We start from the raw sequence: 24,359 nt of genomic DNA on the forward strand, positions 1-24,359 counted from the left end.
GAGCCCCTTACATTGATCTGTGACAACGGTCATTCTGGATTAATCATTTTTTATTTGATGGACGCGCCTACGTTTGGTGCTATCTGGGAAACAACCTTTACAATGCAACCATTACATCGCACTACACTTACAACGCAGGCATTACATCGTAATATCCCTTACAAGGCATGACACTACAACGCAGGTATTACAACGCATACCATTACAACGTATGACACTACATTGCATGTTACCACAACGCAGGCATTACAACGCATACCATTGGAGTTAGAATAGCAATTTTAATCACTACACTATCCAACACTTACCCTACTGTTGCACCCCCTGGAGTTAGAATAGTAGCTGCGTTGTAATGGTATGCGATGTAAAGGTAGTATGCGATGTAATGGAATGCGTTGTTAAGGTCGTTTTTAAAAATGCGATGTAGTGTCATGCGATGTAATGGAATGCGTTGTAGTGGATGATGTGATGTAAAATCTGCGTTGTAAGTGCATGCGTTGTAAATGTATGCGTTGTAACGTCATACATTTGTGCTATCCTGGGGGTAAAATGGTTACAACTGCATAATCCTGGGATAGGTTGGGGTAAACACACTCTCACTCTGGATTCTAACCACTGTTTGCAACACTGTTATCAGGATGCGAAAGAGCTGGCTTTCCAGCTCGTTTGTGCCTCCTGCGTTGCATCTGAAAACATTAGGACTCCTCCGTATCTGCAGTATACTGATGTACTTGATAAAGCTAAGGCCACCGTGCTACCCCCTGACCGCAGTTTAGATTGCCAAATCGATCTAGTGCTAGAGCCACGCTTCCGTGTAGCAGGATTTATGCCCTTTCAGAACTTGAAACCCAACACCTGAGGGAATATTTGGATGGAATGTTGCCTTATGGGTTCATCAGACATTCCTTTCCTCCTGTGTCACAGCCTCTTATTTTGTGCCAAAAAAATAGGTGGATCTTTACACATGTATCAATTATAGGGCCTTAATAAAAGATAACTATCAAGAACAAATACTCATTTCCCTTGAGACCCGTTTTGCATGACCATGTAAGGCATGCTACACACGGGGCCCAGAGCAAGGGTAGGATCAGAGCTAGTTTCCGTCCACCCATCCGATCAGAGCAACGACGGGCTCCGTTTTGTCCCCGTCCGGCCGTAGATCTCGGTACTGGGGGTCTTCGATTGCCCAGTACAGATCTACAATCCTACACTACTACGTCTGGTTACCTACCTACACTTTAGGAGGAGTTTACTAGTAGTGTACCATACATTGATCTAGGTCCTGAAGAAGTGCCATTTGACTCGTTAGGAGAAACCAAGGCACAAAACATGTCGACCCACTATACTGCGACAGCTCGCTAGGACCATTGCATCCACACAGGGCGTCCACACTCTTTTTTGATTAAGCCGGATCTACCTAAACCATTAAAATTGTTTTTAAATAGGACTGATCCAGACTTATTTTAAAATCCACCTCTCGTGCACTACACCTACCTTGCCCCATCACCTGCATGCACCCCACAGCTTTTTCAAAAAGCTCTCCGGCAAAGAGCCCTGTTTACGGTGAGCCCGTTGGGCATTGCAGCACCGGCCCGACGAGGAGCAAAGCCAATGATAAAGCATGACATCTCTCGGGGTATATGAGGGCATCATGAAGAAAGACCTATCTCTCCCCGGTCCACTTTAGGAACTGCATACCCTTTGCAGCACAGTATTTACCAAGTTGGATGCTTGCAGAACTTAACACCTTACCTTAGTCCGTGAACGAGATGAAGGGAAGACAACCTTCCACACCAAGTATGGATTATATGAATACTGTGTCATGCCATTCGGGCTGTGTAGCACACCGCCGGCATTTCAGTTTTTTATCAATGAAGTGCTCAGGGAGTTTCTAGACATCAGTGTTATCGTCGATATCGATGATATACTGATATTCTCTAAGACACCGCAGTAACATAAGAACCATGTCAGACAGGCACTACAAAAACGACGAGGCAATCACTTGTTTGTAAAGATTCACAAGTACATGTTCCAGGTTCTCCAGGTAGACTTTCTAGGATTTGTCATCCCTTCCACAGGAATCCATATGGACAAGTAGAAGCCCAAAGCCATTACCTTCTGACCTACTTCTACATAAGTGAAGATGTACAGGCCCTATTGGGTTTTGCCAACTTGTATCAGTGTATTATTACCCACTTCTCAGATATCATAACCCCCATCACTAGACTCCTAAAGAAACGTGTTGCATTCCAATGGTCAACAGGTGCCCAGAAGGCCTTGGACTTATTGATTACCACATTCACAACAACTCCAGTTCTTATGCACCCTGAGCCTGCATGGTCATTCTATGTAGAGGCAGAGGGTTCCCAATATGCTGTGTGGTGGGGGGTTCCTTTGTCCCAACGTGATTGCAAAACTGGTCTACTGGATCCAATCACTTTCTTCTCAAAAAAGCTCTTACCCGACGAGCAGAACTACACCGTAACCGAAACAGAGCTTTTAGCCATCAAGCTTGCATTCCAGGAATTAAGGCATTTTCTATGGGGAGCTAGGCATCCAATCACCATTCACTCCGACCATAAAAATCTTGAATTCTTTTACTCAGTATGAGCTTTGACCCCCTCGACAGAGGAGGTGGGCGTTATTCGTCAACGAATACGATTTTATCATCACTTACTGGCCCGCCGCTCAGCAAGTAAAAGCTGATGCCATTTCCTGCATACATGTCTCCCACTTGCACCATTACATTAGATGCTACACCATTATTTCTAGAGATTGTGTAGTGGGTTGTAGTGACAATGACGAGTTCCTACTTTTAAAAAAAACATTTTTATTGACATTCAACATATGCCATGGTTGGATAAATGCATCTTTAAGAGCTCGTATATCACCTTCCAAGTAGTTCCATAATCAACAAATAAGAGTCCTCTTGCAAGGATAGAATTCTACAATATTTGTCGATATAGGGCTCATCACATTTTTTTTATCCTTTGAACCCAATTTTGCATAATTATAGTGAGGGAAATATACAGCTACAGTATATCAACGGATTGCACTATTTCAGCATCATATAGAGGCTCCAGCCTCAGCAGTAAAGTATATCTGAGGGGTAGCCTATAACCTACTTCTCAACTGTGTGAACCTAATAGAACAGTTCAGGGAGCCCAATGTAACAATGATCCAGAAATGTGTGGATTGGGACCCGTCCGGGGGTGGAGGGGGTGGGGTGAGGTTGAAGTCCCTAAAGTCTCTGTCTATTAAATTACCTAATGCTCTTAACCTTACATTACGGGGGGGGTGGGCGGGGAGGTGCAAGGCCCGGGATGGGGGCTGTCCCACAACGCCAAGTGTGTCTTTCAAAACTGCACTGTGTTCCGTGAGGGGTGCATTTTAAAATGTGGGGAGCCTAATCACGATACATTGACCTTCTGGTGTCACACCGGGGACCTTGTGTCCCCCTCCCAATTCTCTGCAATCCTCCAGACCTCCCTCCCCGGGTGCTCCCAAGCATCGAGGAGCTCCTTCCATAAACTCACAATGGGACGTCTTCTCAGTCTCAGAGACCCCTCTCTAAGCAGGTCCCTCCCCTCCGCTCCGCTCCAGCCCAATGAGTCACCTCTTTCACCCAGGTCCCTATCAAGGCTCCAGTGTTGGATGTCCAAACTCTTGCTATTTGGCTCTTCGCTAGTGCCAGTCAGGTCAATGAATTTAGTTCCAACTTTTCATTTGGGTGGCTGTGGGTAAAGCCCCAACAGGCACATCTCCATTGTTGTGTCAAAGGTGCGTCCCAATGTATTACCCAGGGTGGTCATGATCCCGCCCCATAGTCGTACACCATGCATTCCCACGTCATATGTATAAAATCTGCATCCAAGTGGTGACACCTAGGGCAGCCGTGTGGGTTTCCGTCTTAAGCTATATGCATTCTATGGGGTATTGTGTATGTCATGTGTAAATAATTAAATTATGTACTTTTCAATCTCGAATTTCTCTAGACTTATTTGGATACACCAAGATTTTAATCCAGTCAGATTCTGAGATGTACCTACCCCAAATCCCCTCCCCACTTCAGACGCAGTTTTGTCAATGACTTCCGGGGCAACTCCAAAAGAAATCTGTAAAACCATTTCACCACATGTTTCGCTATGCCCAGGGAGAGCAGCATGTTTAATACTGTATGTGTTGTGAGTTCTTCTTGGTTTCTGCTAGTTGCACCAACACTGGGTTGGGTGGGTGTCCCCTGGGCACAGGCTCAATGTGCAGCTCCCACACTGCCAAAACTTGTATAGAATAAAGTTTATAATTCAGCTTCTTCAATAAAGCAACAATTTTAACAACATAAAGCAGGGTAACAGTATCACTCACCCCATGAGGGGTCACCAAATTAAATTGAGAGTGAATGCCACATGTGATACCACTAACATAATATACATGATTAAATGTCCCTGTGGAAAACTGTATATAGGACAGACAGAAAGGAAACTCAAAACAAGACTCAATGAACACAAGAGTAACATCAGGACAAAAGCCATTAAATCAGTAGTAGCGGCTCACTTTATTGAAGCCAAACCTCAGATTAGCCAAATTAGGCGTGTATTTTGGAAAAAGTAGAAAAAAATGATCAAAAGGACAATAAGAAAATGCTATTGAAGCGCGAAAATTATTGGATTTATTTTCTACAGACACTCAAGCCTCATGGGCTCAATGATTGTACTGAATTTGGATGTTATTTGTAATTTATCTGCTCTATTCCATTTATACTTGCATGTACGTTTGATATTATAAAGGAAGAAGTAAGTGAAGGTTTAGTCTGTTGGACAAATGCCTTTCGTGATTTACACTGTATTTGAGGTAACAGGGTTTATCTCAATTAGTTTGAACTAAGGTAAAGTGTGATATTTACATTGAATGCAACTTTATTTAGCGACCATTTAGTTACAATTATAACCTGTTGCTTTAAGCACCCTTGAAACTAGACGTAACTCCGCCTAGTATACACGTGGTTATATGCATCACACAAACCGCCGACACAAGCAATGGCCGAATGCCCCAGAACTGTTTAGCGGATCATTCGAGTCCCGATTAACGGTAAGCGGTGCTTTCAATTATGTAGTCTATTTCTTGATATTAAAAGATTGTTATACATATAGTTAACTTCCAACACCCGCGAGCATACAGACTTATTGTTTTATTTCACGTAGACACAAAGCGCTGAAATTAACTGTATAAAAAACGATAGACGCTACAAGAGGACTAATTTGCCCTTTCACAGAGTTTTATTTAAAATACGCGATAGAAAACACCGCTAATGTCATGGCCAATAACTTTAATCAGTAAAGCGTAGTTGCATTACAGTAGAGTGCTAGGTAAAGTCTTGTGTATTAAGGTGTTTAATATATACATGAAATTGATGTCCACGACCCGTTGCATGAAAGTTATCACAGTTTTAACTTCAGGGCATATGAACATTTGAATGGTGATTCACGTGACATAAGCAATGTATATTGATTTTTTATGTATAACACAGGGTATTAATCACCTGATTGAAATTTAAAGTTATGTTGCATAAATGAATTTGCTATGAATGTTACATTATGTTGCCACATTCGATCATGTACTATTGGAGTAAATGTTTTACGTATTAGCTTTTTTTAGACTTTTAAGTTTTTGCATTCAACGATGAATGATACACCACTAGGGAGTGATATGTTTAATAGTGATATATATTATTTCTTGACAGATTACCCCTGATGAAGGCAAATGCCGAAATACATTGGGATGGAGTTAATGGATGTATATGATTGAGAACCCTATTTTGGAGCTCATATTTTGGATGAATAATGAATTGATGATTAAAATCAAAGAACCTTGATAAAATGCTTTATTGAAGAAGCTGAATTATAAACTTTATTCTATACAAGTTTTGGCAGTGTGAGAGCTGCACATTGAGCCTGTGCCCAGGGGACACCCACACAACCCAGTGTTGGTGCAACTAGCAGTACTTTTACCTACACTCCCGAGCGGGAAGTGAGCCAGGGGAGCACGGCAAACAGCATAAACCAAAGAACACACTTTGTTGTGTACCACCTACATCAATTTAATTCTTCTTGGTTTCCCCACCAAAGATCCTGGTAGGTACAGATGAAAGCTTCGTAGGTAAAGAACTGACCAGCCGTTAGACATGTGCTGGATACCAGGTCTTCAAAGGGAATTAAGGCGTTTTGTAATTAGCAATCCCCAACAGTTGATAGTCCCGCCTCTGTCCAGGCAGTTGTCCAGCCGAAAAAATTGTCAAGGGGTCACCATCTGGGAGGCCTACCAGTGGCAGCTCCAGAGCATATGGGGAGATCCCCACCGTTTAGCTAGACAGCGCCTTCAGTAGTATAAAGTATTTGTCAGTAGTAACGTCGGGTGTGGGAATTTTAACGGCTAGATGCCTATTAAGCAGTCTGGCCAGTAACACCCTCATGCGTGTAGATACTCCCACCGGGCCCAGTTCCTCACGTCTCATCCCCTCCAGCTACTGCATAATCCACTGTAGCCGAGGATCCAGGAAATATATTTCGAAGTCTGGTGCTCCCAATCCACCCTCAGTCATCGTGTGCTGCAATGTTCCTAGGGACACCCTCTGTATACCTCTATCCCATATCAGCTCCCGCGGCAATGAATCAAGCTTGCGGAACCAACTAGTCCGTACTGTCACCAGCAGATTAACAAAGAAATAAAGCAGACGTGGCAGCTTGACCATTTTATAGAGTGAAATTCGGGCCTTGATAGGTAATCATAAGGAGCACCAGAAGAGAACGCTGGAGTGGAGGGATCGGAGTGCCTTCCCCAGGTTAACGCCATGCAAGTCTGCCTGGGACTGAAATATCAGTATTCCCAGATACCGAAATGTAACTAGTGCTCAGTTATTTTCTGCAGCAGGGAGCTCCCGTGGTCAAGAAGTCCCCGGGGACACGGGAAACAAATAAGTTGTGTTCTTATTGAATTTCAGTCTTGAATGGTGCTCAAATTCTGACAGGAGGTTGAATGCCCTGGACGATCTCACTGTGGCAACTGTCAAATAAAGTAGAAGCTTATCTGCATACAGGGAGATGATATGTTCTCGACTTCCGATGGGCAATCCCACTCCCCTCTGTCGAAACAGCTCTGCTAAGGGTTCAATTGCCGGCGCGACAAGGGACAGTGGGCACCCCTTCAGAGTGCCACGAAAGATCCAGTATCAAGAAGAAACCGTCCTGCCAGCCCGAACCCACGCCGTGGGCATCTCATGCATGTGCCTCACCCATCTGTATCCTCTGCATGAGTTCAAATAGGAAGTCCCATCGAACCATGTCGAAGGCCGTTTCCAGGCCCACCGACAATAAGGCTGCTTTTGAGATTTTTTTTTTTATCTCCAGTGATATAGCATAGAATATAGTCGTCGGAGACGGAGGGACGCATTCAGAGCCAGAATTAACCCATTTTGGTCATCCTGTATAAAGGACGAAATGTGCAGAGTCAGCCTAAGAGCCAAGATTTTGCTAAGGAGTTAAAAATCAATGTTAAGTAAGGAGAGGGGTGGGGGGAGGTCTTTGGTGAGGTCAACTTGTATGTGTAGCTTGGGAAAGGGAATCACCACTGCGTCTCTCGTAGACTCCGGCAGCCTCCCCAATCAAAAAGGACTCAGCGTAGAGGAGTTCCAAACGAGGGGCCAGTTTCGGGGAATGCATGGAGTAAAACTCTACAGGAAGGCCATCTGGACCTGGAGTTTTTCCTGTGGTCAGGCTCTGTATGCCCCCCCTTATCTCTTGAATCGTCACTGGACTTCCCTGTCCCCCCCTAGCTTGTCTATCAAGTTCCAGCAGCTGCAATGTTCTTAAAACAACAGTTTGTGTTCCGGCTGAGACAGGCGATGAGGGAGTGTATAAGCCCCTGCAAGAATCTTGGAATAAATCTGTAATAGGCCCTGGGGCATATATGGATTCCCCTGCATGAGTTCTCATGTGCATCATCTGCCACCTAGGGTCTCCGGCCTGGTGACTTGACCGAGGCGTCCCTTTTCCTTCTGCACTTTAGTGAGGTAGCCCTTATAGTCAAGGCATCTGAGCTTTTCTAATGCCACATTACAACTTTTGCATACCTCCCAAATGGCTGCTGGGTCTGTTGACCCAGGGTCCTGGGCATTACCAAGATCATGCAACCTGCTCTCCAGGTCTTCTATCTCCCGTTGTATTTCTATTGACTGCCCCGACAGTGTCCCCGTACCACCACCTTGAATGCCTCCCATCCAAACAGTATTGAGGATGCTGAAGCGGTAATTACTTAAAAGTAACTGTCTATAGTGTTTCCCAGGTTTTACCGAAAACATGTGTCCTCCAATGTGGGTGGATCAAGTATGCACAAAGAGATCAAGGGCCTCTCTCCCACTGGGCTCAAATCCAGCAATACTGGACAGTTGTTCGATAAAGTGCGCCCCAAATATTCAGAATGTGTAATCGAGTGACTTAGTCTGTCGAGCACAAGAAAGCAGCTATGCATATGTGTAAGTGATGCACTGGGGAACAGAAGGATTGATCCCTAATGTCTATGTGTTGTGTTCTCAAAATGTCTGTTAGGTCCCAGGGTCCCAACCAGTCACATAGATCCACCGCAATGCGATGGGCGGGAGCCCCAGGTAACAGGGGATGGGAGCAGTCCAGGGCGACATCCGCCACACAATTAAAGTCACCACCAAGGCTCATGTCCCCAGCTGCCAAGGAAGCCATTGGGTCTGAGAGGGAGTGTAGAAAAGAAATCTGATCTTGGTTTGGGGCATAGACACTACCCAAAGTGATCTCGTCGCCCAGTAGACTGCCTGCCATACATAGCGACCCTCTTTATCTATAGAGCAGGGGTCTCCAACCAGTAGCTTATGAACTACTGTAGCTCTCCAGCTACCACCGAGTAGCTCACATGTGTGCAGCCCAGCTTATTAAATCAGAAAGCTTTTGCTAGGTTGAAGTATGGTACATAAACTTTTTTTTAATATTATACAGCACTAATAAAATTAGTAGCGGTCAATGTGTTCTCAATACAGAAAAAGTTGGAGACCCCTGCTATAGAGGCATGGAGAAGCTCAAACGGAACTCCAGCTCTAATCCATATCAATGTTCCTCTGGCATACACCGAATAGGCCTCTCCAACTACGACATAGCTTGTCAACCTTGCCTTGTATAAGACGTCTCTTGTAACATAGCTACCTACACCCATCGCCTTCTCATATATCTGCATATTGTATGGCGTTTAGTAGCTGAGCTCATCCCCCCGATGTTCAAGGTCAGGATTTTCCGTGTACAACGCGTGGTTGCCATGTATGAACATCCCATGAATGCCTCCCCCAGCCCCTCCCTGAGACCTATCTGTTTGCGTATGGCAGGGCCTGCAGCCAAGGGAAGGGTATATTTAGGTTGTCCCCCAGCCGTAGGCCCTGCATCGGTTTTGCCAGGCCCCAACCTAAGCCCAGAGTTCCCTTTGCACCCGTTGGGGTGGGGGAGGAGGAAGGGGGTTAGAGTTTCAATCGTTCTTTCTTCCTTCCTGCTCAGACCCAGCTCACTGAGGCCTTCTATGAACTTTCCCGGTCTCACAGGCCGCATTTCTCTTCAGCGTCCTGCCCCCCCCCCCCAACCCCCACAGTCCTTGACCAGCCTCCAGGCATCACGCAGCAGGTGCCGTGTGGTTCTCGCCCACGGCAGCCTCCGCTGTCCAAGCATATCTCACATCCCCAGTCTCCGTACTACACAGGGGCAGGCTGCTGCATCACTACGTACTTGCCAGTTCGGTCATCAATCCTCCTCCGTCAGCCGGTCTAGGCCGCTCCACAACAGGCTCTGGCCCCCGTCCTCCGGCTCAGCGAATCATTTGGGGGACATCCCGCCTGTCTCGTCCCGCAGCTACGATCCAGCTCTGACCCTGGGTCCTTTGGTCTTCTCTAGGTCATGAAAGCTGACTATATCTTGCCCAGGGCACCTCATCAAGTTGCGGGCGCCATCTTGGGCTGCAGCCCGCAGGCCTACAAGGCTTCTCTGTGCCGGCCTCGAAGTACACCAAAGAGTTCCAGAATCTCCCTCCGGACACCTAGGATTCCCTGTTAACTAGCGTGTCCTGCGCTACCCTCACAGGGCGCCACTAGTTTGGATATTGCAGGAGACAAGATGGGCTGGCGCAGAGCAGCAGGTTGTCCAACCCTTTGTATACCTCTCAAGAGAGGGTCCTGTACCACTACACACAGCTCTACATTCCACCCGAACTGAGAGAGACAGTCCTGAAGAGGTGTCATTCTTCCGCTTTAGCAGGTCATCATGGCATAACTAAAACCCGAAACAATTTGGCTACAATGGGTCTGGTGGGAAACCTTTGGGTAATACATTCAGGAGTTTGAAACCTCCTGTCCCATCTGTGCCACTAATAAGGCCTCACACTCCTCCATCAGTTGGTCTCCTACAACCACTCATCAGACGTCCTTCTCTAAGGCATACCATTAGTATGGACTTTGTTACATATTTTCAGAAGGATTCAGGTTACACCACAATTCTTGTTGTGTTGGATTTATTATGTAAAATGGTCCATTCTCTTCTGTTATCCAAGATTCCTACGCCCAAAGAGTTGGCACACACATTTTTGTACAATATGTAATAAGGCTGCATGGTATACTGACGGCCATAGTATCAATCAGAGGCACGCAGTTAGTATCACGGTTTTATCAGGAGATGTGCACTGCACTGCACATGGAATTACGAATGTTCTCAGCTTGCCACCCATAATCTGATGGACAAAACGAAGGTACTAACCAGTCAATGGAACAAAACCTCTGTTCTCTTTTGTCCACTCTAACCAGTAGCTGGGTGAATTCCCTAGCAGTGACCGAATGCACTTACAACAATAGTAAACACTCAGCACCAGGGATGTCAATTTTTTTTGTTTTATGGTTTTCCATCCAATGGCTGTGCCCATACAGCCGGCAGTGAGAGTACCAGCAGTTGATACATTATGTTCTGCCTTGACAGAAATCTGGAGAAAAGGCTGAGGTATCTCTATAGGCTTCAAAAGAGAACATTAAGAAACAGGTAACAAATATTGGTGCCCTGTGCCGTCTTATATTCTGGGTGATCTGGTATAGCTGGTGTCCAAAGATCTATGGGGGGGGGGGATCCAAAGAACTCAGGCCCCTTTAAGATTATACAAATAATAAATCCTGTAGCCATGAAATTGGAATAACCCACTAAGTATCACATCCATCCTGTCTTTCATAATTCCTTGCTCAAGACTTTTTCCTCTACCACACAAGCAACTCCACCTCCTTTCCCACTTGTTATCGATTGTCAAGAGGAATAGGAGGTTAGCGGTATCCTCGATTCTAGGAGACGTCAGGGCAGGTTATTTTTTCAGGTGTCTGGAAAGAATATCCCGCCGAAGAGCACACCTGGAAACCAACCCTACATGTGGATGCTCCTCGTCTGGTATGTTTGTTCCATGCCCACAACCTGCCCAAGCCGGTGGGGCGGCCTTTGGGAGGGGGTACTGTTACATCCTTGACCGTGTGCAACACAGGCTCCACGCATATTCACACTGCTTGGCCAAGGAATGGGCTTGCTGGGTGTGTTTTTTTGTATGAGGTGTGCCCAGAGTGCATGTGCGGTACAAAAGGGGGTGTGAGTGTTTGATTGATTCAGATGCTCCGTCCATCACCACCCCCTTTTGTACCGCTTTTGGCCGCCATAAGTGTGGCAGGGTATGCTCAGACTTGAGTCCCTTGCTCACTTTGCCACTGGATTCAAGCATGGTGGGCTGAAGACGGCTGGAATGCCAGAAACCGGTCCTCGGAAGCTTGTTTCCGGTCCAGGGAAGACATGGCTTGGCAGTTCGGGCTGGACTGTTCCCATGAGGCACAGGGTCAGACTGATTTGCATATAGCCATGTCTGAACTGGGGGTGGCAGAGTGGGCTAAAGAACGGTGATGGATTAAACCCAGATCTTTGGACTGGGTGTGAGTGTTTGATTGATTCAGATGCTCCGTCCATCACCACCCCCTTTTGTACCGCTTTTGGCCACCCCAAGTGTGGCAGGGAATGCTCCGACGTGAGTCCCTTGCTCACTTTGCCACTGGATTCAAGCAAGCCGGGCTGAAGACGGCTGGAATGCCAGAAACCGGTCCTCAGAAGCTTGTTTCCGGTCCAGGGAAGACATGGCTTGGCAGTTCGGGCTGGACTGTTCCCATGAGGCACAGGGTCAGACTGATTTGCATATAGCCATGTCTGAACTGGGGTGGCAGAGTGGGCTAAAGAACGGTGATGGATTAAACCCAGATCTTTTGACTGGGTGTGAGTGTTTGATTCAGATGCTCCATCCATCACCACCCCCTTTTGTACCGCAGAGTGAATGTGCAACAGGCAGTGTGAGAGAACATGGACTCATCTCTTGTGTTTTGTTTGATGACATGGGCCACATCTCTTGGATTCCCCGATGTGAATGTTATGTTACGTTATGTTAGGCTCCATTTATAACGCGGACAGCTACTCTGAGGTGTCCCGGCGCGGATGCCAGATGGAGAAGAAGGAGAGGAAGGATGGCCTAATGAAGGATTACTTAAATAGCAGAGTTTTTAACTGCTTTTTAAACAGCCTATGGCTCTCAGTATTACTAAGTCCAAAAGGCAAGGCATTCCAAGCCATGGCCGCTTTAACCGACAGGGAGCTGCCGCCTAATCTGATCAGGCGGTACCTAGGAACAACAGCAAGGCATTGGCCTGTAGATCGCAGCTGTCGAGGTGGCACATAGAATGAAAAAGGTCTCCTAAGATAGAGAGGCCCTGTCTTATAGAGGGCGCCATGAACAAGTGTGAGAGCCTTAAACAAAACCCGCTGCTCAACCGGGAGCCAATGTAGATCACGAAGGTTCTGACTAGCGCTAGATCTGCCAGCCAAACCCAGCAACGCTCTCGCCGTCACGTTCTGCACAATCTTCAGCTTTTTTAGCTGGTACGCCGGGAGACCAATGTACAAGGCATTGACTAAATAAGAGCCTGACTCACTATTGGCCATTTGAGGCAGAAACTTCTTTAAATTTTTTCAGTGTGCCAAAGCACACACCTGCCAGCTTGTTAATCTGGGGGGAAATGTTCAAATCCTCACCAAACCAAACCCCCAGGTTTTTCGCTAAACACCCTGAGATTCTGGGCATAGGATAGCCCACTGGCCAGATGTCCTCCCTGAAATGCGGGGGAAGGAGCCATAAATGAGCACCTCCGACTTCTCCTCATTGCATTTCAATTGGGCCTTTGCTAGCCACTTAAAAACTTCAGCAAGGCAGTTTTTAGCAATTTACCGAGATGAGTCTGTTTTGTTTCACGTGAAGAGGAGCTGGGTATCATCGGCATACGCTATGATTTTAGCACCCAGCTCCTCAGACAGGTAGACTAGGGGGTGTCATATAAATGTTAAAAGAGGGCTCAGTGTAGAATCCTGAGGGACTCCCGTATTTAGACTTCTAGGCCTAGACGAGAAAGGAGGCAGCCATACTGGCTGAGATCTATTAGCTAAAAAGGATTCAATCCACTTCCATACCTGCCCCAAGATGCCGATATGAGACAACCGTGCCATAAGTTGTTGATGAGGCACGGTATCAAACGCAACAGAGATCTAAAAGCACTAGCACTGCTCTGCCGCCGGCATCCAGACACTCTCTAATAGCCTCCCCCATCTCAACCAATGCCGTCTCGGTACTGAGGGAGGCTCTAAATCCCGATTGGGTGGGATGGAGGGTGCCAGATGTCTCACAAACTCAGAGTTGCTTAAAGGCAACCTTCTCGCACCTTCGCCACAGCCGTGAAGAGTGAGATTGGGTGGTAGCTGGTCGGGGTAGTAGGCTTGAGTGAAGGCTTTTTCAACAGGGGGAGGAGTTTAGCCTGTTTCCACTCCAGTGGTATCGTAGTAGTCAAGAGGGACAAATTAACAATTTTATTGACTTCCAAGTGGACTACATCCGTAACAGCTCCCAGTAGCGTTATGCGGCAGGGGTCGGTAGGAGAACCTGATTTTAATGATTTAAGAATAGTCAGGGTATCAGATAGCGGGCGGGAAGGAATGTCGCCATGGAGGGGTGTGCTAAATCCAGTGTGCCCGCTATATGATGGAAATAAATCTCCTGAGGCTGATTGATAGACCCAAAGCTATTCTGAATGTCTTTGATTTTATAAATAAAAAAATCTGAAAGCTGTTTGCACCACACCTTAGAGCCAGGTAGCGTCCTCTGTTCAGCACAGGGATGCAGGAATCTTTGGACAGTGGAAAATATTTCTTTCTAATTATTTTTCGATAGAGCAATACGTTCTGCGAAAAAGTGGCCCTTAGCCACCTTCACCATGGAATAATAGACATTCTTCGCTTTCCTAAGAGCAGTTTTGGCAAGAGGACAATAATCTTGTCTCCATTGCTGCTCAAGCTTCTTACATGATGAGTTTTGTTCCTTTAGCTCCTTTGAGAACCAGGGTTGGGAAGGGGACAGACGTGCTCTTTTATGGCCTGATGGAACAGAAAAGCTCTCCACCGCGTCAGTCAACCAATTCTTGAAGCTACCCACTACTTCCAATAGATTTCCTACACTGTCAGGACTTGTATCAGCCAAAACCCTACCAAATGCCATAGGCTCAATGCGTGGGCAGGGTCTTGCCACCATCTTATTCATAGAGGAGGCAGAAGGTTTAACACCATCGCTGCTGCAGCAATTCCCCTCATGTGCTGAATGATGCTCATTCCCATTGTTCATGACGAGCTGAGCTCGTCATCAGCACAGCTCAACCGTGCCTCATGACGAGCTGAGCTCGTCATGAGCATCGAAGGGGCTAATAGACCAAGAAAATTAGATCAAAAAATGGTCTGTCAGAAAATTTGAGCAAATTCCATCAATGGTATGGCCTCTCCTATGGGTGAGCATGCTAATCCACTGAGTCAATTGGGCAAGCTCCAATGACTCGTTAAAGGTGCGTGTGTCAGGATTTTCCCTACAGTCCAAATGGATGTGAAAGTCCCCGAGTAATAAATAATCGGTATAATCTAAGGCTCTCTGCACAATTATTTCATCCAACACTTTAAGGAAAGAATTAGAGGGGATGGCCAGGTTAGTGTTCTCAATTCACTTGTTCTTGGTGCCCGCCTCAGCCACTCTGGACTGGCAGAGTGGTCAGCGTGTCAGTGATGTGTCATTGGGTTATGGAGGCAGGGACTATTTAGGGGCTGTCCTCAGTAACCAATACGCTTGGTTTCCTTCACCGCTCCTGGACAGGGACTTGTTATTCTGGTTCCAGTTTTTCTGTTTTGAGACCCGTTTTCTTTTCCTACCATTGCCGATCATCAAAACCGATTCGTCCTCGGACGGCTGGACAGGACTGTTACTCACCCAAATTCTGTTTTACTGTATACGCCTTACGCGAGTTGCTGTTTTTTTTTTTTCAAACATCAGCAGACGCCATGACGAGTAAGACTGTTCTTCTTGTACCTTATGCTCATATATACCCATTTTTCATATATACCCATTTTTTGTTCGACTGATTCAGTTCACTGTGCCCTAGATTTCTGAGTATTTTGGTTAGGGACTTGCCTCTCTGGCCATATTTTGAGGATTCCCGACCACTCCCTCATTTGGTCAGTAGTTTTTCATCCTAATCTGGGCTGCCTTTTTCCCTATTGACTGCCTATTTATTTCACCCCCAGGGGTGGGGCACTAATTTCTGTTACTCAACGTTTCCTATGGAAGTAATAGGAAAGATGGTTAGACCCGCTCCTAGGGATTACTGGGAGCCTTTTTGCTGTTTGATGTTCTGTAGCTATTGGGTGCTTTTTGAGTGGCTGCAAGCTAACACATTGGGTGGGCATTGTACATGTGTATTAATTTAGTTATTGAATGATTAAGACTGTATTTGTTTTGTATGTAGATGTATTATGCTACTAATCCCCATTTATGTTGTTTTCCTTTTGTCTCAAATGAGACAACGGGGAAGAAGCACCTTCCCTGAATAACAGTTAGGGCGAAAATCCATCCTGGCACCTCCCCGAGCTAGCTACTTCTTAGCTTACAGAACCCTTCCCTTGTTTTCCATTTTTCACCGGCGGTTTATGACATCTTCAACCGTTGGACTTACATGCCCAAGAAAGAGGATACGGATTTACACTTTTTAAATTGATTGGTCAAGGATTGCCCCGGTTACTTACCGGTAATCTTCATTACTCCGAGTCCATGTCTTCCTCGCCACAGTAATCACATATGAGCCTCCGGCTCCACACAGAACTCTAAGTATAAAAACAGCGCTCTAGTCTCCCTCTCCCTCCTCCAAGATGGCCCCCAGTGGCTCCAGCCAATCCCATAAAGGGATACAGATACAGCCAATCAACCTGAAAAACCAAGCCGCAGACATGAAGCCACCACCAGGGCCGGGAGGGAAGGGAAACTATACTGTGGCGAGGAAGACATGGACTCTGAGTAATGAAGATTACCGGTAAGTAACCGGGGCATTACCTCCTCGTCCTGTCTTCCTCGCCACAGTAATCACATATGAGCTGATACCAAAGCAATCAGCTTCATGTAAGGAAAACAGACCACACCATCAGTGTAGTGAAAAACATATTTTAATATACAGAGGTATAGCAACCAAAAGGAAAACCTCTCAAGGAACCCCCGCTGACAAAACAGAAGAGGCAAAAGAAACAGAACCCCCACCCCCAACCTGGAGGCGGTAATGGGACATGAAGGTATGTGGGGAAGACCACGTAGCAGCCCTGCAAACATCCTCCATGGACATCCCTTTGAAAGAAGCCCAGGATACAGCAACAGACCTGGTGGAACGACCCTGAACAGGAAGCGAGGGGACCTCAGAAACCGAAGCATATGTCAACATAATGGCCTCCTTAATCCAACGACTGATCGTGGAGAGGGAGGGTTTCAGGCCCTGACGCGACAAACCAAAATTGACAAACAAGTTGTCCACTTTACAAAAGGAAGACGTGCGTGACAAATAAATCAACAAGGCACGACGAACATCCAAGAGGTGCAAAAGGGATTCCTCAGCCGAGGAAGGATCAGGACAAAGAACCGGAAGAACCACCTCAGCAGACCGGTGAAAATAAGAATCCACCTTAGGAACAAAGGTAGGATGAGGGCGCAAGACCACACGGTCCGACAAAACCAACAAAAATGGGGCAGAACGAAGGAAAGCACCCAACTCACCCATACGCCTGGAAGAAGCAATTGCCACAAGAAACACCACCTTGAGTGTTAAAAATTTCAAGTCCACCGACTCCAATAGTTCGGAAGGAGCCAACTGCAAGGAACGCAAAACCAAAGGAAGGTCCCAAGGAGGAGGACACATGATAGGACGGGGGCGTTGGAAAGAAAGAGACTTAAAAATTCAAGCAACCAATGGAGAAACAGAAACCAAAGGGAGGACATGGAAAGCCCGAATGGCGGCCCATTGAGCCCGAAGAGTCGAAATGGCCAAGCCCAACACGAACCCATCATTGAGAAAATCCAGAATGCGAGTCAGATCCAAAGAATCCAAAGAGAGCCCACGACCAACACACCAAGAAGCAAAATTATCCCAGTGCTTGGCGTAGGACTTAAGCGTAGAAGGCCGCCGGAACTGTTGAATGACCCCAGCCACAGTCACAGAACAACCCTCACGAATCAGAGAATCCCTCTCAAGAGCCAGGCCCGCAGACCCAGGGAACGGAACACAGGCAGAGGAAGAAGAGGACCCAGCAGAGGATAAGGAACGAACGGCAAGGCCCACCCCGGAGACACAGCCAATTCCAACAGTAGGGGATACCAAGGGCGACGCCTCCAACAAGGAGCAACCAGAAGCACAAAGGACCCCTCCCTCTTGATCTTCTGTAACACAGCAGGAATCAGGGGAACAGGGGGAAACGCATATAACAGACCCTTCGGCCAAAGGAACGAAAGCGCGTCCACTCTCCAGGCATCCTGGCAAGGCATAATAGTGCAAGAGCATCGGATCTGGGCATTGTCCTGGGAGGCAAACATATCCACAATCGGACAGCCAAACATCACCTGCAACCTCCTGAACATCCATCGTGTGAGGGACAAGGACCCCATGGAAGGAAAAACCCGGTTTAGACAATCCGCCACAGTGTTCTCCTCGCCAGGCAGGTAAATGGCAGATAGGGACTCCAGATGCAACTCCGCCCAACAACAAATTCGACGGCTGAGGCAACTGAGGGAGCGAACCTTGCACCCCCCTTGTTGGTTCACATAAAACATGACAACCTGGTTGTCCATTCGGATCTGCACGTGGTGACCCCGAACAAGATCCGAGAAATCCAACAGACCCAGAAGGACAGCCTTCAACTCCTTGTAGTTGGAGGAACATGACAACATCGACTGAGGCCAAATCCCCATAGTCGTCGAATCCCCCAGAGTAGCACCCCACCCCAGCAGGCTGGCATCGGTAGTGACCACTCGGGTGGGAATAATCAGAAAGGGGCGGCCCCTGGATAGATTTCTGTCGTCCAACCACCAACCCAGGACCACCCGAACAGCCTCCGACATAGGAACCAGAACACCCATATCGAGGGAACAGGGGTCCCAATGCGACAAAATGTGGGACACCACCGGGTACATGTGGAGGCGAGCCCACGGCACCGTCAACAATGATGCCGACATCAGACCCTGAACCCGCAACCACAGGCTCACTGGGTGAGAATGCCCCACCAACAGGGCACGGACAGCAGACATCAGGGATAGAATTCTGGGAGGGGGCAGGAACACCATCCCCAACTGAGTCTTGAACAGAGCCCCAATGAAAGTCAATTCCTGCGCAGGAACCAGGGAGGACTTGGGCACATTCACGAGGAACCCATGATGCTCCAGGACATGGCACACCCTCTGGACATGTAACTCCGCCTTTGGAAGAGAAGAAGCAGAAATTAAAATGTTGTCCAGATACGGAAAAACACTAATGACCTCCCCATGTAAATGTCCAATAAGAGGAGCCAGAACCTTAGTAAAGATCCTGGGAGCAGAGCAGAGCCCAAAAGGTAATACCTGGAACTGGTAATGATGACCCATTACGCAAAACCGGAGAAACTTCTGAAAGTCCGGATGAATAGGAATATGCAGGTAAGCATCCCCCAAGTCTATTGATGCAAGGAAATCGTCCTGAGACACCAGAGGAAGGATCAATTGAAGTGAAACCATTTTGAACCTCTGGTGAGGGATGAAAGTGTTGACCCACTTCAGGTCCATCACAGGCCGAAGATCCCCGGTGCGCTTGGACACCAGAAAAAGTATGGAATACACCCCCTTCCCCAACTGATCGCAGGGTACAGGAATCACCGCCTTTTTGACCACCAGGGAATCTATGCCTTCCAAATGCGCCAACTTTTTCACAGGATCTCTGGGACAAGGAGTGGCCCTGAAACAGTCTAGGGGTGTCTGGGCAAATCCAATGCGCAAACCCTCCGAAATCACTTGAAGCACCCAACGGTCCGACACAGTCTCCCGCCAAGATTCCATGAAGCAAGCCAGGCGACCCCCAACCGGACCCACACCAGGAGCGATCCAGTCAGGATTTGGAAGCAGGAGCGGAGGAGGTAGACTCACCGGAGAACCGGGACTTATCAAAGGAAGGAGCACCCCGGCCACGCCCCCTACCACGAAAGGGCTGACCAGCCCGACCCCTCCTAGAAGGACCAAAAGACCTCTGTGAACCAAAGGCACGGAAACGGCCAGGACGTTCAGGAGCAAGTAGTTTATGGTCCTCCGCCGTCTTCTTCACCATCTCGTCCAGAGGTGAACCAAAAAGCTTAACCCCAGAAAAGAGGATCTTCAAATGCAAGTTTTTCTGCGCAGCATCAGCCTTCCACGAATGGAGCCACAACTGTCGCCTTGCAGCCCCAGAAGACCCGGCCGCCGAAGCCGCAGCCCCCAACGAATCAAAGGAGATATCAGAAAGCAGACGAACCTGCTGCTCCATCATCACCAGGGTAGAAGAAACATCCCCCTCCTGGTCCAACAACTCCGACAGAGACTGAAAATCCTTGAGCAAGGACTGGATAGTGTAAGACGAATAGGCCGCAGCCCTGATAGAAAAATTTGCAGCCGCAAAAGTGCGTTTCACTGCACCATCCACTTTACGGTCAACCGGGTCAGCAGGAGAAGAATCTTCCAAAACAACAGTCCCCTGTGAAGACATGCTGGCCAACAAGGGGTCAACCTTCACAGAGGCAGGGTATTTCACCGCAAAATCCTGCAGAGGGTATCTCTTACTCAAAAAATGCGGAAAAGAACCCTTGTCCACATCCTTCCATTCATTGTCCAAGACCTTCAAAACGGAAGAATGGAGAGGCAAAGAATCAGGCTCAGGTCGTTGATATTGAGAAAACAGATTGTCCTCCAGAGGCACCACTGACGCAGGAAACACCAAGTTCTCGCGAATGTGACCCAGCAAATCCTTCAGGTCGGCACCTTGCACAAAGCGACCCCTGACATCAATGTCCTCCTCATTATCAGAACCAGTAGCAGCAGCGGTATCAACCCTCGCCTTATCAGGAGGAACAGGTACCTGCCCCTGTAATGCAGCAGCCACAGCAGAATTAATCATCTGCTGTAACATTTCCATAGAAGGAACTGTCACCCCCGAACTACAAGCCCCATCCAAGGACCCAGGAGCAGGAAGATCCGGAGAACCACGTTCCATCATAGCCACAAACGAGTAAACGAGTGGAAAAACACAGGCAATGAACAAGACAACATGCCCAGTAGTAAAAGGACCTGAGGTTGCTAGGCAACCACAGAAACCAATCCCCACTCGGTCACAAACAAATAAAAGGACCGGGAAGTGCCGCGGGCATGCGCAAAAGGCAGCCCCACACCGACGCTGAAGGCAGGAGAAACGGAGACCCGAAGGCGCCCCCATCGCCTGCCCAGAACCATCACCAGGTAAAATGCAATCTGGAGCCTCCGGCCCCCACATCAAGAGCACCCGGTACGTCAAAGGGGGAAGAGATGCAAACGGAAGCCTCCGGCTCCCACAGCAAGTGCACCCAGCCGCAATGCGGCCGCTCAGCAGGACGCGCGGCCCGGAAAGGGAAATAAAATAACCGGCAGAGCAGGGCTCCAGGCACCCCACCCAACTATTCAGTAAATGATCACAGCCGGAAAGAAACGCCATCAAAGTCCGCTAAGGCAGGACAAAAAAGCGCGAAAGGCAGAAGAAGGGGGAAAACAACCTATGAAAAACCACAAACAATAATCATGTAAAAAACACGAACAAGAACATTAGAAAACTACTTCCCCCAAACTAGATACCAAGGACACAAGGGGACTGCTCAAGCAGGACCCCAGCCCCACTCACCTGACCAGCAGGGAACATAGCACTCGGAGTAGTGCAGAAAAAAAGAACAGGTTGATTGGCTGTATCTGTATCCCTTTATGGGATTGGCTGGAGCCACTGGGGGCCATCTTGGAGGAGGGAGAGGGAGACTAGAGCGCTGTTTTTATACTTGGAGTTCTGTGTGGAGCCGGAGGCTCATATGTGATTACTGTGGCGAGGAAGACAGGACGAGGAGGTAATGACCTCTGCCTCTTGGACACCTATTGTTGAGCTCCTTCTGGAGTGAGGTCAATGGTGCTGTTTGCCTTCGTTTTTTTAAACTCTTTGCAACAGGGAAATTAAGGCAGACTAAATTCAAGTCCCAGTCGCATTTCAAAACACACAATATATACTGGGCATTCGCTAGTGCCCACCTGAAAGTGTAATATTAGGGTGTGGGTGGAGGAAGTCTTAGTGAGTGCAAAACAGGCTTGTGTGGAAACAATATTCATATAATTAATTATAGCCCAGGTTCCAAGTAACCACTCAATTATTATTGCAACCCAGTTCTAGCTATAGAGCTGGGAATCAATTGATGCAGCAATGGGCGTAATTGGAGCAGTAAGAGAAGAAACCAGAGTGCCTGATCAGTCTGAGTGGGCATATCCAGGAGGTCTGGGGCAAACATGGAAAGTCAAAGCAAGAGGTGTTTTAAGCTCGAGAGGCAATGGAGCAGCAAGTGGACTGACTGCTCAGAGCGTACGCCTCTGGGCGAAATGATGCTTGCAACCTGAGGTGATTGGGAGGTGGTGTAAACAAGAAAAATCGTGAAGCACTTAAAGCCAACAAAGGCTGAGGGACAACAAATGTGGAAGAAGCAGCATCCACATCATAAATCCGTGTATCGCCGATCCTCAATTAGGCAAGCATCAATCAAAAACACTTTTAGAATTAATTATAACAGTAAAAAGGCTACTTATCATGGCTGCTCCGAGCAGCAAGAAAGAGGTGTGCTTTAGTTATCAAGATGGTTTATGTTATACTAGACTGTTATTAGTGGTTGAGCTACTATCGTGGGAGCTGTAGTTTTTTTCCTCCTCTAAGGATTTTGAGTTTTGAAGTTCTTTTGTGTTTAATATTCAAAATATGTCCACTAATTACATAAAGCAAGAAGGAGAATGCATAATCTGGGTAGCAAGTGCTATTTAAATGAAAACGTTTTTCCCTCCTCCCTGGACTATCCTTCCTAATCCAAAGAAGGAAGTAACATATCCACCACTCAAATTACTTTCATATTTTCACTATACTAAATCACCACTAATCCTTTATGGTTTCCAGAGTAGCGTGCTACTCGCCGAAAAAACACTCCAACGTGTTATCAGTGGTCGCTATATAAATGAAAAGCTTTTTCCCCACTTATATCCCTCCACTATTCTTCTCAATCCAAAAAACTGACTAACATATCTACCACTCAAATTACTTTAATATTTCACTATTCCAATTAACCACTAATCCTTCCTGGGGGTAGTAAACGCTATATAAATGCAATTACAATACAATAATCTGAAGCCTCCTGTCCTGCCATAGACTATTACACGGCTAGCTGCAAAACTGGCTGATGTATGCAAGCTCGTAAAAGCACCTACACAGCATTGCCCGAGAAAATCTATGACTGACCAGATCAAACTTTAGACGCACTATTATCGACATTATTACAGGAACACAGGCGTATAAACAAGAAGAATCCTAGGCTGAGCAGTTCGACTCTCGATTGGTGTGGTCTAGGAAACAGACACTACAGAGACGCTTTGCGTGGTAACCACGGCAACGGTACAAAGTTAACGATTCCGCGGTCTTCCTGGCCCAAGTATGGCAGTCCCAATAAAATACTTCATTCTAAATACTACGGTGGACATACATGCGTTAACTGACTTACTAATGAAGTATAACAACATGTTGTGTACTCAACTTACTGTTGCAGTACTATTGTCATTTTAACCGCTATAAATAATTGGTGTTGCCGGATCCCTAAGCAATAAACAACCACGGATTGATTAATTAAGGAGCTACCACGTGCAATAAGTGACCCTCGATGTAACGTGGTTTTGTAATACAATAAGTGGCCTTAATGCAATATAAGAACTAAAATAACTGATCTTGGAATAATTAACTCGTTTACAAGGGGGGCGGGTGCAATGAACCAATCCTGGAACAATATGATAACTCAATTCAGTAGGTAAACCCCTCGAAACAATAACACGTATCCCCTTTGGATATCAAAGGCACATGTAATTAAAATATCTCACCAGGTGGGAAAAGGGTACCCTTATAAAATACAACCAAATATGAGAACCCCTTTACAATAACTGATTCATTTGCAATTTGATCATCTTAACTGCATTTAGACCGAGAAGTACAAAGTGTGATTATAACAAAACTAACGTGTCTAACGGGAGGAACCGAGCAGCTACTTACGTGAGCCGTTTTAATATTCACTCCACCATCTTTTGTCCGTTGTTGATTTTTTTTTTTCTTCATTTTAAACAGGTGATCCCATGACAACCAATCCCATGACGGAACATATTTCATGAGTCATCTGGGAGCATGCGGGCCTCGTAATTTATAAAGCGGCCTAAGATAGGAGCATTGACGTCACCTCAACCAACCCTACTCCGTTGCATAGAACGCCGAGGCGTTGATTGGCTGATAAGTGGCACGTGCTCTTGCGGTGTGTAACCACTGCGTGTCAGTTGGCGGTCACTAGATCCTATCAGACTTTGAAGGAGCCGGGTGTCGTTTTTCCCCCCTCAGGATTCGGCTACTGACATGGTAATGAAGTTTGAGTCGGAAGGTGACGGCAGGTCTTGGCCTTACCCTGCCAATATACAGTATGTTGTAACATGTAAAGTTCACTATATGTTGGAAGGTTGGCGTTCCAGCTTTTCCTTGTGTTCTTCCCCTACCCCCTGCTCATTGGACATCGGGTGCCTACGTCACATCAATTATCAGGCTCGCTGTT

General features: G+C 46.9%; 1 protein-coding gene across 2 annotated transcripts in view; it reads right to left on the minus strand.

Annotated features, from left to right (window-relative positions):
* TMEM107 (transmembrane protein 107) overlaps nt 1-23,938 on the minus strand; it is an 87,794-nt gene extending 63,856 nt beyond the window's left edge. For both annotated transcript variants that reach the window (XM_086945956.1, XM_086945955.1), the window contains exon 1: nt 23,816-23,938. The gene's annotated coding sequence lies outside the window, so the exon portion shown is untranslated. The remainder of the gene's footprint in view (nt 1-23,815) is intronic.
* Between the last annotated feature and the right edge of the window lie 421 nt (nt 23,939-24,359).

The sequence above is a fragment of the Lissotriton vulgaris genome, chromosome 12 (assembly GCF_964263255.1).
Source record: "Lissotriton vulgaris chromosome 12, aLisVul1.2, whole genome shotgun sequence".
Classification (NCBI taxonomy): Eukaryota; Metazoa; Chordata; class Amphibia; order Caudata; family Salamandridae; genus Lissotriton; species Lissotriton vulgaris.